Raw genomic sequence first — 16,673 nt, 5'->3', positions numbered from 1 at the left:
TCTCTCGGTCTGTCGCAGCGCCTCTTGCTCTCACCCCGCCGTCTCCCGTGTCTCCGCGGCGTCTCACCACGTGTCCCCCTGTGTCCCTGCATCGCTCCCATCGCATCCTCATCCCGTCATTCAACGTCTCTCCCATCGTTGTCCCTCCGTATATTTACGTGTCATGGTCTCGGTTTGTATATCTCCGTCGCTTGCTGTATCCACTGAATCGCACTCTCTGTCTTTACGTATTGTTCTGTGTCTCTCCGTGCGCGTCCTTGTCTCTCTCTCTCTCTGGGTCCATGTCTCCGTGTCTTATCACGTCTCATTCGTCACTCCACTGATTCTCGTATTCCCGTTCACCCCCCTCCCTCCCTCTCTCCCCGTCTCTGACCGTCGTCTCTCCGCGTCTCTCCTTTCCAGCGCCCGATGGAATTCGGCGTTCCGAGTCAACGCGGAGAGAGTACGGCGACTATGAGCGGAGTCTGTGAGTGAGAGAGCGAGCGAGCGAGAGAGAAAGTGTGAAGGAGGCAGAGGGAAAGAGCGATCCGAGAGAGAGGAACCCAGGGAAAGCGAGAGAGTGGGGCAGAGGGTCTCGGATTGCGTTCAAGTGACGCCGCGGTGGCGAGATGTCATCACCATCGCCTGGTGTACAGGAGGTCGTCGGTTCGATCCCGACCCTGACGCCCGCTGTATATTTGGAGTTTGCATCTTCTCCCCGTGGATTTTTCTCCGGGTCCTTCAGGTTGTTTCCTGCGCATTAAGAATCAACATCGCGCTTTGAGAGTATTTGGCTGCAAACAAAAAAGTGTTCACGTGATGACAAAGCCACTTCGCTGAGCTATTATCTGTGGTCACGTCGCTTCTGAAAAAAAAGAGTTACACAGCTCAATGTGGCCTTTAACTGGTAAAATTGTGTTAGTTTAGAGACGCGAGGAGAAATAGTCAGGGATGGAGAGATGAGAGGGCGGCAGGGAGAGAGATAGTGTGGAGGGATTCACTAGGATGGGGAGTCGCGGATAGATGGAGAGCAAAGGACCCTGACGAGAGGGAAGATCCCAGGGAGAGAATGAGAGAGGGAGATGGAGAGGGGGCGACTCTGCGAGAAGGATCCGGAGAGAGAGAGAGAGAGACTGGTCAGGGTGCCGGCGAGAAGTGGATCCATGGAGAGAATTTGCGTGTCATCCTTGCGCAGGGGCCATGCTAATCTTCTCTGTGTCGTTCCAATTGTAGTAGATGTACTGCCGGAGCAAGTACATGGAGAGAGAGGGGGCAAAGGGAGTCGGAACCCAGGGAGGGATTGAGACACTGAGATCCTGAGAGTGAGAGATAAGCGGGTGAAGTGAGAGGGGCACAGCGAGTGAGAGAGACGTTTTACTTTTAAAACACTTTCATTGCTGCCAGCAGCAATAGCACTGAAGCCGATTTCAGCGAGGTGAGAGAGCGAGGCAGAGAGAATGAGAGTGGCAGTGAAAGTGGCAGTGAGAGTGAGTGAGAGGCGGGGTGAGGTGAGATAGAGAGAGAGTAGCAATGAGATCGAGAGTGACGGGGAGAGTAAGGGAGAGGCAGAGAGGGTGAGAGCAGGCAGGACGAGAGAAGCTGGCAGGGTGACAGGGGGTACGGGTCGGGGAGCTGTGAAGTGAGGGGAACACGGATCCATAGCGAGAGAGAGAGAGACGCGGCGAGAGAGCTAAGAGAGAGAACCCTTCAAGAATTTGCGTGTCAGAGAGAGAGAGAGCGATTCAGTCTTGGAAAATGTGAACCAGGGGAGAGTGAAACTAAAATCCAGAGACGGAAGAAATAGTTCAGAGGTGGATCCATGGAGAGAGAGAGAGGGGGGGGTGGGGGGGGGGGTAGACGGGCGGGCAGGTAGTCTCCTGGACATCTGTGAAGAAAGAGCTTGAGAGCTCATCGGATTCCTCCTGCAGTGTCAACAAATGCAGATTCTGTTTCTGGGCCTCATGCCCCTCTCTCTCTCTCGCTCTCTGTCCCCTGTTACATACAGGTCGCCTCGCGCCCGCTCCCCTGGAGCGCTCTCTCTCTCTCTCTGTGTGCCGCGGGGCGCAGTCGAGTGAGTCGCCGTACTCGCCGGGAGCAGAGGAAACCTATGCTACCGATGGCTTATCCCTGGACACGACCTTTGACCTAGGTCAACAACAACAGCAGCAACAGCAGTAGCAGCAGCAACAACAAAAACGAGCGACAGAAAAACGTTCCGCCGTGCAAAATCTTACCGGTTTGTTTGTTTCGCGAGAAATGATCGATTTTTATCCAATTTGTTTTGGTGGGGAGAGAGCTATGGGTTGGCAAACTTTTGACTGAAAGCTATGGCGGTATATTGTTGATAGATTTTGTTTTATTAATCATTCGTTTTCATTAAAACATCCTATTATTAAAATCTCCCGGTATGCTTCGAATCGTCACCGGGAGAACGATGCCAATTCCGTGAGAGCAGTGGTGCTTAGCCTTTACTGCAGCCTTGCACCCCTTTGGTTATACATCGTAAAAATAAATATAATGTTAATAAACACGTAGGGTTTGATGAAACAAAGTAGTTGTACTTACGTGCCCGTGCTTAATTTGTGCTTTGGATGATTTAGCTTCCAAAAAAAAATCACGAAACAACAATCGGGCATCACGTGGGTTTGGAAGACTGGATCTGCGATATTTTAGGGGCATTGGTGAGTCCACTGCTGGGATGAGGGCCCCCCTCTTCGCCGCCGCATGGACCCTTGGGGGACCGCTGGGCCCATGCCTCACCAGTGGCATGGGCCAAGCAAGAAGATTGAGGAGGGCCAGAGCCGAGTCGGCGAGCACTCTCGTCACCGATGTCGCGCCGTGGCAGGGAATCGAACTCTCGCTGTGTCAGGACCATGGCGCAGTGCGCTAACCACGGCGCCACCGCGCACCCATTCCACTGTACAGTGCAGTAATTGTCGGTAGGCAATGGCGCAGCACCTGCAATTGCCCGCTCTCGCTACTGCTGGAGGAAGCGCCGCCAACTCAATGTAGCCGCTCTCGGGAGCCGCTCTAGAAGGCGTTGGAGCCTCCTCTTTCCACCCTGGGTCGGATGTCTCGGAAGAGGTGGGACCCACGTGGTGTGTTGGTACCCACACTTTACCCCACCGCACGTGGCCCGCCATGCGCAACACGTTGCGATAGGCCAGTCTGGGTGCGGGACGGCGTTGCGGGCAACGGAGGGCAGCGCAGCAAAAAAACATTGCTGTACGCTACTTATATGCTCCCACGTCTGTGCTCCCCGCCCTCATCAACCAGCGTGATGAAGTACGGTTAGGTAACACCCCCCCCCCCTCCAACTCTACGGACCCGCACGGGGTGGAGCGGAGGCTCTCATCCAGCAGTGGATCGACAGCAGGGGTTGCACAGGCGCGCGTGTAATAACGCTGCAACAGCCGCGCACGTCGGCTTGCTATGAAGCCGGGTCGGGTCAGTTCATGGTCTGTCTTCCGGGTTCACGGGGACCTGCACCCGCATCGCCCCGTCTCTCTCTCTCCCGTGTTTACAGAGTTTCCAGTTTCTCAGTGAGATGTGACTTCATTCCGTGCCGCACCACCACCACCACCCCCTCCCACCTCCCACCTCACCGCCCACGATCGTCCGCCAAATCTCTGTCGTCGCTCCCTGCACCACAAGGTCGGGGATTTATTTTTTTTACTTCCCAACGAAAGTTTTTACGCTCTGGCTCAGGGTTTGAGGAAGCAGTTTCAACCTCGCCCCCCCACACACCTCTCTGTCCAAAAGCCGACCCCGCTGTGGCCCAGCATGCAGTGTTTACTTGCGATGGTGCTGTTATGGACTTTCCCGAATGACGTGAGCCCCCTTGATCAAACGATTTCAACAAATATAAAACACATTTTTTTTATTTGACCAGGGAAGGCCCGCTGTAAGAAGCGACCTGGCCACAAATGACAATAGCACAACGAGGTGGCTTATCAGCGAGTGGGCATTCAGATCAGGCAAATCATCGAAACGCGCGATGTTGATGATTCTGAGCGCGGAGAGGAAAACCCGGACGACCCGGAGATACATCACGGAACGATGTCTGTGTATCTTGTTGTTGTAGCACAGGAGCAGTAGCAACCGCCTTATCTCGCGAGCTCGGACATGCAAATGAGAATGGCACCACTACAGTTGTTGCGACCGCTCGATGCCGACTCTGATAAGTCGAAGAACTTTGTTTGTTCGTCTGGAGCCCCGGGATAAAACGTCTCATCTACGGAGAAAGGCGATAAAGGCAAAGCCTGTGCAATTGCGTGCTCACGACACTGCTGGCGGAAAGCCCTCAAGGAGGGGGAGCTGCGATAGGGGCCGTCCATAAATGACGTCACGCGCCTAGGGGGGGGGGGTCAGACATTTGTGACGATGTGTGACGAGGGGGGGGGGGGGAGAGAAATGTGACGTCACGTAGAAATGCGCAACTTTAAATAAATATAAAATTGTTATAACAACACTAATTGTTATAACAACACTCCTACAATATCAGAGTGCAGCGCCACATTAAATACTCACTACAATGACAATAATTTAAAGCGATTTGAAGCATGTTTTATTTCAAAATGGAAATATGGTTTTGTGGGGGGGGGGGCAGAGCTTTGTGACGTCATATTTGAGGGGGGGGGTCTGACTTTTTGTGACGCCGTGTGACGAGGGGGGGGGGGGGTCAAAAATCGTCCAAAATCGCGCGACGTCATTTATGGACGGCCCCATAGACAGTCGCCCTGCCTCCCCCTCCCCGCGTCCACCCTTCTAGATGGTGTTTGGCCTACTCTTCTAACCCTAGCCAGATCATCTTGGAGAAAAGGTGGGGGAGTACAGAACCACATTGCTGGCTGTCGTCTGATGAGGCTGGTTGTAATTACCGGCGAAAGTTTCACTCGAATTGTAAATGTCGTGGGTTTACTCACCAACACACCGGTGTGCTGAATTAGAAACTAATTGGCATGTTTTGCTTACCTGGCAAATCTTACTAATTGGCTGTGTCGGTCCGTGGCGGGTTTATCGACACATTTATATTGACACGACCTAACCCCCCCCCAAAAAAACCTCATAGATAATATTGCTTCGTAAAAGCCTGCGAGATAAACCGAGTACAGACACACACACGCTTCACCATTCAGACTCAGCGGCATAGGGCACTATCACTGGAGTTACAACGTGCGCCCATCGATCACGAAAATACGAATCCCGTGTTATTGTACCCCTCCGATATGGCTATAAACCGCGCGGGCAGGTTGGGGATACATTGTAGCGTGGTGGATGGATTTGGCGCACCAGAAAAAGAATGATCGTGACGCGCACTGCGGACTCTGTCGCGGGTATAAACGGGGCACTTTGGCGTGCGGGAGACGTTCCCATGCCGCCACGGTGCATGGTGCCATCAGAATTGCAAAGCGCAGCGAACTTGGGAAATCCAGGATAGTAGCTGGTTCGATTCGATCTCCCGGTGTGGCAGACGAAACAATGGGCGCATGTGTTCAATCTATTCCCACCCAACCCCACACCCCACCTCGCCACTGCCCACCGGGTTGTATACAGTATATATGTATACTGTATACAGTATACATATAGACTGCATTGGGACACCGCAGTTAGCCAATGATCGGCACAGGGCACTTGTGGTGGAAAACCCCCTGGCCGCATTCCGCAAAACATCGAGTTTGGAATGAATCCCGTGCATCGACAGTATTTCATTTCATCCCGTACCTCTGATGCACGCGGTTGGCTACGTGCGGTGCGAAAGAAGTTCAACATACATCAGCACCAACAAAACCACGCGCACAATCGTTCTTCGCTTGGCAGCACATCCATCAATTGCACTGTGTGGCCTAAAATATATAATCGGCGACGTTTCGGTCAATGGCCCTTCACAGCACAATAAATAAGAGAATCTCGAGGAGTATGTATGAATGCTTAACTTCTTTAGCACCGTACGTAGCCAAGCGTGCTAGAGTTAATGAGGGTTAGAGCTTGCACTACCTCGCCTAGCATACAAGAGGTCGTGGGTTTGCTCCCAACCCTGACACATGGATATTTTGAGTTTTGCGGTGTCTCTCTCCCCGTGGTCGCGTGGATTTTTCTCCGGGTCCTCCGGGGTTTCCCTCCAAATTTAACATCACCACGCGTTTAGAGTTATTTGGCTGCTATACATTTCCACGTGATAAGCCCCTTCGTTGAGCCAGGTCGTGGCCAGGTCGCTTCTGAAAAATAGAGCTATGTAGCTCAGTGGGCCTTACCGGGTAAAATATATTTTTAAAAAATCCCAATCTTATTATTTTAATTAAATGTTCCTATGGAAATTACTCGCTGGGCAATTGAACCCACTCTTACTTTTGTTTTAAATAAGGCACCAACTTCCGTACTGTACTCAGGAATATCTCCTGGTAGCTGAAGCTCTCCCCCCACCCACCCTACTCACGTGGAAGTCATAAACGGGTCCGCGTGACGAGCCCCGTCCGATTGGTTTAATGATTTACCGCCTCCCTTTGTTCGTCTGCGTTCTCATCCCCCCCCTCCTCCTCCTCTCTCTATCTCTACACATCGGAGATAGCGGATCGCCCCCCCCCCCTCTCGTGTTTGTCCGTGTGTGCTTACGAGAGAGCGATAAAGACGAAGACTCCCCCCCCCCTCATCCGTATAGGCTGTACCAGGCTGTTGGAGCCAAGTGCTGTTAGCGAGCGCCTATGAAGGCCGGCAACGGCACACGAGGGGGTGGGTGGCCAACACCACGCCCGACCGCCTTTGTCTCCCCAGTGGCGACGTTCACACACCGCCACCAGTCACTCATTCGAGGCCGAGTCGACCTAGGGGAGGGCCCCGGATCCGGTTCAGATAATCGTCACTGGCGGTGGCCGCGAGCGGGAATTGATATTGGGGTCACTTTCCACTGCGCCACCACACGCCACTGCGACACCAATTCACCATCGCCCATTCCGGCGTGGATTGAAGAGTTTGCTGGACCGTGTACGTCCGATACCGTTCGAGATTGATGAGCTTTTGCTGCTCACTGCTCTCGATATGTTATTTAGATGCTTCGTGACACCACCAGAATGTGGCCCCTTGACTTGTGTGTAAAGTAAAACAAATGAAGTAAAAGTGAAGTGGACTGCGATTTGAAATGACAAAAATCGTGTTCTCAAGCACGACGAAGCGACGCGAGGAAGTCACGTGTGCAGTGGCGGTCATGCGAACCGCGACTTGCAAAATGATGTTAATCTTAACTCTAGAGCAGTGGTTCTTAACCTTTACTGCAGTCTTGCACTCCCTTGGTTTCCAATCGTGAAAAAAACATGTATAATGTTAATATGAATATAAACATTTAGGTTTTATGAAACACGGTAATTGTACTTACGTGCCCGTGAATAATTAGCGTTTCGATTTGATTTAACTTCTCAAAAAACAATCTGCCCATGTCTCGCTACCCCCGGACAGGACATCTTGCATCCCCATGGGGTGCAGCGTGCACACCCCAGATCAAAAGAAGAAGAACCGCTGCTCTCGAGAGGGACGGAGATGGAATGATACAGAAGCGGAAGCAATAGGAATGAGACGAAACGTGCGCGGCAGATACAATGAAAGAGGAAGCACAAACAAAAGAGACGACAGATCGAAAGCTGACAATGATACGTCGACGCGAGTTAAACCCGACGGACGGTCGAAACGAGACGGACGGTGAACACCGTCGACAAATACAAACGAGACGGACAAACACAAGACGACACGGACGACGAACAAAAAACACAAAGTGAAATACAAACGAGACGGGGGTGGGGGTCAAAACAACTGCTGAGGTCAAACATGAAGACATAGACCGGGCGAACAATGCGAACGAGACCGTCAGTTGCGTGCGTGACAATCGTATGAACTAAACTAACACACCTTTTATTTATTTATTTTACCAGGTGAAGCCCACTGAGCTATATAGGCCCGTTTTTTTTCAGAAGCGACCTGACCACGAATGATAGCGCAACGAAGTGGCTTATCACGTGGAAGTTTAGAGCAGCAAAATACTCTAAACGCGCGGTGATGTTGATTCTAAATGTGGAGGGGACAAACCGGAGGACCCGGAGAAAAATCCACGCGACCACGGGGCGAGAGAGAGAGACACCGAAAAACTCCAAATATACAGCCGGCGTCAGGGTCGGGATCGAGAACCCATGACCTCCTGTACACCGGGCGAGGAAGTTAACATTTCGCCACTGCGTCGCCCCAGGTGGAGAATCTCGAACCGCCCACGGCCCCCGCCATCTCGTGACAATTCATCGAATTGTGATGTGATTCCTTTGACACGATGCCAAATTTCGGAAATTTAATTCGGAACTGGCTTCTGTGACAGCTACGAGAGCGCGGGGTGGGGTGGGAGGGCGGAGGTAGGTGGGGGGGTGGCAGTTTTGTTTCTAATTAATGGGGGCCCTTAATTATAATCTCGATGTAGAGTTGCCACAGTCATTAGCATCTCTTTCATTGTCCACCCCCCACCCCCAATCTCCCGCCATCCGCACTGACGAAGGGGCTGGGCGGGAGCGCTTGAAATGAATTGATGACGTCGCTAAGAACAATCGCCTCGTTCAGTGAGGGAGGCTCCGGGCTTGGCTCAGATGCAACGACGTGAATCCGGAAGCTGTAATTAGGACACGACAACGTGAGATGACCATATTTGGCAAAAGACGCGGGGGGGAGGGAGGTTATGGGCGAAAAGTAGACAGCCACAGGCTACCCGCGATCCCAAACAAACCTCATATTCTTAGGTTTTTTTGGTAAAGTCACGTAGGTAAAAAATTAAAATTGATAAAAGTAAAATAAAAATAAAATAAAAATCACGACGTTTCGGAGGCAACACAAGCTTCCGTCTTCAGGTGGAACCGTCACAGCACGATAGCTGGATCAAGTCACTTGATACAGCTATGACGGTTTCACCTGAAGACGGAAGCTTGTGTTGCCTCCGAAACGTCGTGATTTTTATTTTATTTTTTATTTGACTTTTATAAATTAAAATTTTTAATTTTTACTTACGTGACTTTACCGAAAAACCCCAAGAATATGAATCCTTGCAGTCACGAAAGTTTCAAATCGAGAACTCATAACCCTCGCCGCACGAGGCACCACACCAGCCAATCGGATACGAGCTCTACCCCTGATCCCAACCCTGACCACGCAGGCTGGCGAATCAGACCCCAGACTCGAGACGTCCCCAGACTCCAGTCTTCGAGCCTTTGCATGTTTACCAATCTTATCCGATCAAATAGAAGACAACTATTTACACGCCGTACGTGCCTGATACTTGTTAAACATGTCCCACGTCAGCATGGAAAGTGCCTATTCAAAATCAGAGCCCTTTCTATGTCACGTGGGGCACACAAACAGCGACAAAAATCTCTTGCGTAGCCGACAGACTGTGCTTTTTGCGAGCACAGAGAGGGGTGGCCCCACGCCCGGCCGCCTTTGTATCCCCAGGGTGGAAGCATACACACTGCACCAGGTACTCATTCAAGGCTGAGTTGACCTATAGGACAAGGCCCCCGACAGGATCGGTTCTGATATCGCTCGCTACGGATGTTCACCGTGGCCGGGAATCAAACGCAGGTGGCAGGTTCATAGCGCAGCGTGCTGATCGACCATGACGTCACACAAAGATCCCCTGTATAGCCTTAACAGACTGGTGGGACAGGTGCTGTAAGCGAACACTTATGAAGAGCGAGATTGCGTGACCAACACAACGCCCAACACACACGCATCCACAAAGAGAAAGATCCCCCGCATAGCCTGAACATACTGTTGGGGCAAGTGCTGTTAGTTAGTGAGCACCTATGAAGATCGACACGGTACACAACGGGGTGGGTGGTCAGCACCACTCCCGGCCGCCTTTATCTCCCTTGTGGCGATGTTTAGCACACACCGCACCAGTTATTCGTTTGCGGTTGAGTCGACCTAGCGGAGGCCCGGGACCGCTTCAGATAATCGTCACTGGGTGTTTACCGTGAGCGGGAATCTAACCCTGGTCGCCGGGTTCGTGGCGCAGCGCGCTGAGCGTTCCACTACCGCTCCCCAAAAGACAAAGACTCAGCCGTGGAGCCTTAACAGACTGTTGGGGCAAGTGCTGTTAGCGAGCACCTGTGAAGGCCGGAACGGCACGCAAAGGGACAGGGGGTGGTAAGCAACATACGCAACGACGCACGCACACACACACACAAGACAATGATGCACACACGGACACGTGTATACAGAGTAACTGGACCTCTCGCGACGTATTTGGTTCAGTTGCCTTGACATAACCAGGTGAGGTGGCTCGGAGACAATGGGCCTCCGCTTCAGCCACGAATCGCGGATCAACAGAGGGCGCTGGATCGTTAATTGGGCCAGACGCCAGGTGGCCGCGTCAGAGACGCCGAGCCGCCACCGCTGAAAAACCCCGCAGGGGTTCGAATCCGGTTTGCAGGGCCACGCCGTTGGGACGCGACTAATGATGACGGTGCGGGTCTCAAGTCGGGTCACCGGTGACTCGCACAGAGGCTCACAGGGCTCGCGTCGAGTGAGTTGTGATCACACGGGGGGCTCTGAATTGTAGCGAGCTGATGGTGGTGACTCACGCAGAGGCTCTTAGACTCACGTCGAGCGAGTCTACGTGTCTCAAGTGCAGTGATTTGATGGTCTGAGCACGATCACCAATGACTGCCAAAAACAAAGTAAAGATGCCATCTTTGAAAGTAAAACAACAACAACAACAAACCCGTGCCGATTTGCCATGCGACGAACGCTCTTCCCGGAGCAATAGCGGACCCCCGTGTGCGCACGTGATACGGGCAAATATTTGTAATCGAGAAATCAGAATCATTCGTCCTCGTGACATCGTCTGTCACACGGGGTGGGGGGGGGGGTCCGCTGCTCGCCGCGGGAGCCCCGGAGGTTGACGTCTCCCGTCGCACGCGAGCGTCACGCCAGCCGCGGCACACCTGGAGTCGGCGGCACCTGGGGGATGAGAAACAAGTAAAATAACAACAACGATGGCAATTATTTCGCCACCTAAAAAAAAAACCGTCACAGATTCTCAAGACGCTTTCTTTATCGGCACGGTCCTGCTGCTCACGACATTGGGACGTTCGGCCAATTCGCCGGACGATGACAATGTGCATTCATGTTGGCGGAAATCGGAGTGCCGCACAGATAGATTCAAGAATCCACTTCCGCAACTAGCATCCCTGGGTTATCTCGCAGTCCGAGGAAAACGACACCTGGTGTCCCAGGCAGTCTCACATCCAAGTGCTCACCGGGATCAACTCTGCTGTGCTTCTCAGGTCCGACGCGATGTGGGAGATTTGGTCGAATCCATAAAAAAAAAACGTGAATCTGAACGTCTCACCCACCCCTCTTCTTTTCTCTCCCCCTGTTGACCCCCACTCCGAGCGCACACTCCCACCCTCTCTCTCCCGGTTCCCACCTCAACACTCACAGTCCCCCCCCCCCTCTTCCACCCCCCCTCTTCCACCCCCCCTCTTCCACCCCCCCTCTTCCACCCCCCCCCTCTTCCACCCCCCCCCCTCTTCCACCCCCCCTCTTCCACCCCCCCTCTTCCACCCCCCTTCTTCCATCCCCCACCTCTCACAACCCCCACCCCAAGCCCCTCCCCGACCCCTTCCCTCACCCCCCCCCCTTTCTCCACCCCCCTCTCCCACCCCCCTTATCCCGGCCCACACTCTCACTCCCCAGTCTCAACTCCCCCACCTCCCTCCCCCTCTCCCATCTCACCTCTTCCACCACCCCCTTCCCCCCACCCCCCTCTCCTCCTCGCCACTCACCCGCTCGCCACCCACCAATAAGGACGCAGTTGACGCACCGAGCGCGCCCCACCCCCCAGCCCCCCAGCGCTCGCGCCTTCAATTACCGTGAGCGCAGGTGCGTAATTGATTGAGCACCATCAGAGGTGGGCGGGTGGGGGCGGTAGATGTTCGTGGGGGGGAGGGGCTGTGGTGGGTGGGTGGGTGGGGGAGGGTGCAAGTGTAATTAGCCGCAATTAAAACGGCTAAAATATCCATGCGCAGGTTGTGTTCGGGACACGGCGACAGCGAGCGATTAGCACGGCCAAGAAGGCGGGAGGAATTCGACAGAGTCCTGGGGGCGGCTGCTGCTGCTGCTGCTGTTACCTCGCTGGAGAAGCGAGGGATCGATACGCCGACTCTCCAACACACAACCTGTGTTGCTGGACTCGTAGCGGATTGGCACGTTGTGTTGACGTGACAACCCTGACTAATTGGCTGTGTCGGGTGGCGGCGGGTTTAACGACACATTAAAAAAATTTGCGCTGTCTAACACAACAACAACAAGAAACGCCTCTCGTGGTTGATATTGGTCGCGACAGCCTGCTACGTGCTAAACGGGGATGAAAACGCCGCACTTGCGATCCATAAGACGTGGGTGGGTTCGCCCCCTCCCCTCCCGCCGTGCGGCAGTCGACACAATGGTGCAAGTTTTACCGGACGTCTGTGAAAAAGAGCTTTATAGCTCATCGGATTATCCAAATCCAGCCGCCTCGATCGACGTGGGTCCACTACGGGGTGGGTCCATTACGGGGTGGGTCCACTACGGGGTGGGTCCACTGCAGGGTGGGTCCACTACAGGGTGGGTCTACTGCAGGGTGGGCACGCCGCGGGGTGGGCACGCCGCGGGGTGGGTCCACTCCGGGGTGGGTCCACTCCGGGGTGGGTCCAATCCGGGGTGGGTCCACTCCGGGGTGGGTCCACTACGGGGCACAGGCAGAGAGAACATCCGTCAGAGAAGACGGTCAGAGTTGCCGATGACACAATAACAGACAGGCAGGACGAGGTGGGTCCCAGGCTGGGCGAATGAGGCAGGGTTACCCCCCATCTGTCCGTGCCGAGCAATGCAGTAGGGAATCAGGTGAGATCTTGATTTGAAGCTTTCGTGACTGCAGGAATCCATACTTCGGTAAAGTCACGTAGGTGAGAGTTCATTGCGGGTACGGGAGCGACCCTCAGTGATTGCCTCCGGGGGTGCGGTGGAGATTATGGTGGGGGGGGGAAGGGGGGTCACGTGGGTTTGTTGAAAGGGCCTGGGGAGAGGTTTCGTGTTTCAAGGTGGGTCCCCCAATCTTTGTGTCTCCCCCGTCCTTTGTTGCTCGGGATCTCGAACAAAAGATGCCGGAGGAGTCTCACCTTGCACGCGTAGGGAAAGATCTGAGAGAGAGAGAGAGAGCAGCAGCAACAACAACAACGAAAGCCAACGCACGTCCATTGGAATGTACAAGATTCGTATGGAGCGGCAGCGGTGCACTGCTCCAGGTTGAGGAGGGCTTCGCTAATTCCACCTCGTGTTCTCACAGGTGTCGGGGAAGGGCGCGTTCCCGTGGATCTTGTAATCTGACGGCGGTGGCAACTTACTTAAGATAGCCATGAGACCTCCCCCCCCCCCCCCCCCCCAGAGTCTTGGACGGATGACAAAGAAGTTCACAGACTGGTACAGAGTCCCATAGACTCGCACAGAGGTCCATATAATCGCATAGCGGCCTTGACTCGCACAGAGACCCGTGGAGTCACGTGAAGAACCAGAGACTCACGAAGAGAGACCCACTGACTCACACATACGTCCATAGACTCGCGAAGAGACCCCATAGACGCACATAGAGACCCCATAGACTCACAAAGAGACCCCCCATAGACGCACATAGAGACCCGTAGACTCACACATTGAGTCACATGATCGCGATGATAGGGAACTGGTCAGGTGGGAACCCAGCAGTGGTGAAATCATCACCGGCATCATCTTCATCATCAACGCACGTGACCTTTGGTGTTTGAATCGTCAAGGAGTCCACCTGCACGATGGGAATATCTATACGGTGCTGGAAGAGTCGAGACGGGGCCTTCTATCTGGAGCCAGAGACAGACACTTAAAAAAAAAAACATAAATGGGAATATACACAGGGCCACGTGATATAAAACTGGTACATTTGTGGTGATAACATTGCAGCATTTATCGACAAATCGGAAACTGAATTTTGAACCTGGCCACGGTCATACCTATGGTCAGGGGTGGGGAACGTCCGACCCGCGGGCCGTACAAGGCCCGCGAAATCATTGGGTCTGGCCCTGCCAAGGCAACCGCTGGCGGGACTCGAAATTCAATAAATCTAGGAGCAAACCTGGAAAAGCAATTGCGAGTAGCAACATCATCAATACCAGCGAACATCACACGCCTCGCCAAAGAGAAGCAGTTCCAGCCATCACATTAGGGGTGAGTTAATGAAATGTTTGACCGAATATAACAGGCTAATTTTTAAGTTGATATTTTTGTATGGCCCACGAATGATGTTATATAAATATTCAAATGGACCTTGGCAGAAAAAAAGGTTCTCCACCCCTGCCATAGGTGGTCGACACGGCCAAAATTTAATCTAAAACGTCTTGTAAAATTAGTTGTAATGTAGTGATGTCATTATGGGGGAGATAAAGGCGGCCGGGTGTGAGTGCGGTTGTCCACGCCACAATCTATGCCGGTGTTGGTCGTGTTAATATCGCGCGGTTAGCGCTACGCTGCGCTACGAACCTGGCGGACCCGAGGTCGATTCCCGCTCACGGCCACCAACACCCAGTGACGATTATCTGAACCGCTCATGGGCCTCCCCTAGGTCGACTCGGCCTCAAATTAGAACCTGGTGTGGTGTGTAAAGATCGCCACTAGGGAGACAAAGGCGGTCGGGCGTGGTACTGGCCACCCCTCCTCCCTCGTGTGCCGTGCCGGCCTTCATAGGTGCTCGCTCACAGCACTTGCCCCAACAGTGTGTTAACGCTATACGGGGGATCTTTGTCGCCAACACACATGCATTCTGTCCTGTGTCACGTAAAGACAAAGACACACACACTTTTATACTGGTAGGAACCACCTGGTTCCACCAGTCTCCGTACGTCCGATTTTTGTGTCCGTACGTCCGTCGTGCATCCAAAAATGGGAGGGGTCGGGCTGGGTGGGGAAGGGCTGGGTGGGGAGGGGCTGGGTGGGGAGGGGAGGGTGGGGAGGGGCTGGGTGGGGAGGGTGGGGCTGGGTGGGGTGGGCGGTGGGAGGGGTGGGGCTGGGTGGGGAGGGGCTGGTCATCCCGTGGTGCCTTTTTAAAACTCAACGTTTAACCTACTCACGCCGGCTTGTGCCCGCCCTCACAGTCGGGCATATTTGCGGAATACACCACGCCGCCGTTGACCCTGGCCATTGACCGAGAAACCCAGCGGTGCTATCAGCTCTCCTCCGCAGGAATGTGTTATAAATAGACACACAAAAGACAAGGATCCCCCGAAAAGCCTTAACAAACTGGTAGGGCAAGTGCTGTGAGCGGGTACATATTAAATTACACGTGCAAATACGTACACATCGGCACGCGCACCGATATTGTTGATGAGTAGAGATGATGATGACATTGATGATTAGGTTATAGGTGAATACTGATACGTAACTTGGTTTTGATGACATTGATGCATTTTTATGTAATTATCCAAGCCCATGATCATCATATGACGACTGAGTAGCGTGATTATGTTGCCATGGCAACGATAGCTGATGTTGCTCCTGAAGACGCAGATTGGTGATGATGTGAGGAGGATTATGTTATTCCTGTCGGCCTAATTATTACGTTATAAATTATGGTTACGATGGTGATCGTTGCTGACGATGGTTATGCGGGTTACATGATAATGAATTATCTTGATAACGGATGATGATCATGATGATGATGATGGTGGTGGGAATGAGTACACCACTCATATCGGTCCCCCCCACTCCCCCGATCCCTATGATTCACCTCAATTATTCCGCGGATGCACACGTTGAAAGGATGCATAAATAATTAATTAAATGCCTCGGAACATAACTACTGCCCTCGGTGAATTAAAACGCGCGACCTGCAAGCGCCGTGACCGCTCAGGACTTCAACTGCCCCCCCCCCATTCCCCTCTCCCGTTCCTCCCGCCCTCCCTCCCCCCCCCCAATTGCCCCCCCCCCCATTCCTCCCCCATTCCTCCCGCCCTCCCTACCCCCTCCCCGCCCTCCCTACCCCCTCCCCACCCCCCTCCCACTCTCATCATCCTCATCAACCATCATCAATGCACTGATGGACGACCCAAACCTTTGCCACCTCCTCACTATTCTGCTATGTAATTATCCATCCGGCACCCACGCTGGTGGAGTTCCATTTCATCGCTCCGTCTCCGTCTGTCGACGTCCTCTCTGCAGGATTGTTGTTTTTATATTTACATAGAACCAGCTACAGTCAATCCACTGCTGGATGAATGTGTCCTTCGCAAGCCGCCCCAGTGCTTGCTACAACAACAACAACAAGTGGCGGTGACGTCACCACGGCGCTTGTGCCAAGCTAGGTGCATTTTCAGGCCACGTGTAGTGTGCTAAGGCTCGCTGGCAGGATGTTACAGGTGCCATGGGTTGACTGAATGAGATGTCAGCTTGCCATGGCATATCGCTCAAAAAGATTGAACAGCAGAGAACTCCCATCCCACCGCAGTCAACACGAACCGCCATCGGCAAGCAGCGAGTGGCCTCTCCCATGCTCTCCGCCGCCACTGCACGAATCCACTTGTCCCACGCACTTTCCACTGGTCGCCCCCTCCCCCTCTCTCCAAGTCCTCCTATCCCCTCCTGCCCCCCCCATCTCCCTCTCTCAT

The 16,673-nt window shown here is 53.4% G+C and overlaps 1 non-coding gene across 1 annotated transcript; it reads right to left on the bottom strand.

Annotated features, from left to right (window-relative positions):
- Positions 1–1,129: 1,129 nt before the first annotated feature.
- On the bottom strand, positions 1,130–1,236 carry LOC133348100 (U6 spliceosomal RNA). The gene has a single exon (XR_009755778.1). It is a non-coding gene; the product is annotated as a U6 spliceosomal RNA (small nuclear RNA).
- Positions 1,237–16,673: the final 15,437 nt, after the last annotated feature.

This window comes from Lethenteron reissneri, chromosome 26 (genome assembly GCF_015708825.2).
Source record: "Lethenteron reissneri isolate LAM-NWPU_2019-01 chromosome 26, ASM1570882v1, whole genome shotgun sequence".
In the NCBI taxonomy this organism is placed as follows: domain Eukaryota; kingdom Metazoa; phylum Chordata; class Hyperoartia; order Petromyzontiformes; family Petromyzontidae; genus Lethenteron; species Lethenteron reissneri.
The sequence above is the reverse complement of the archived record's forward strand: the minus strand, read 5'-3'. Positions and strand labels throughout refer to the sequence as shown.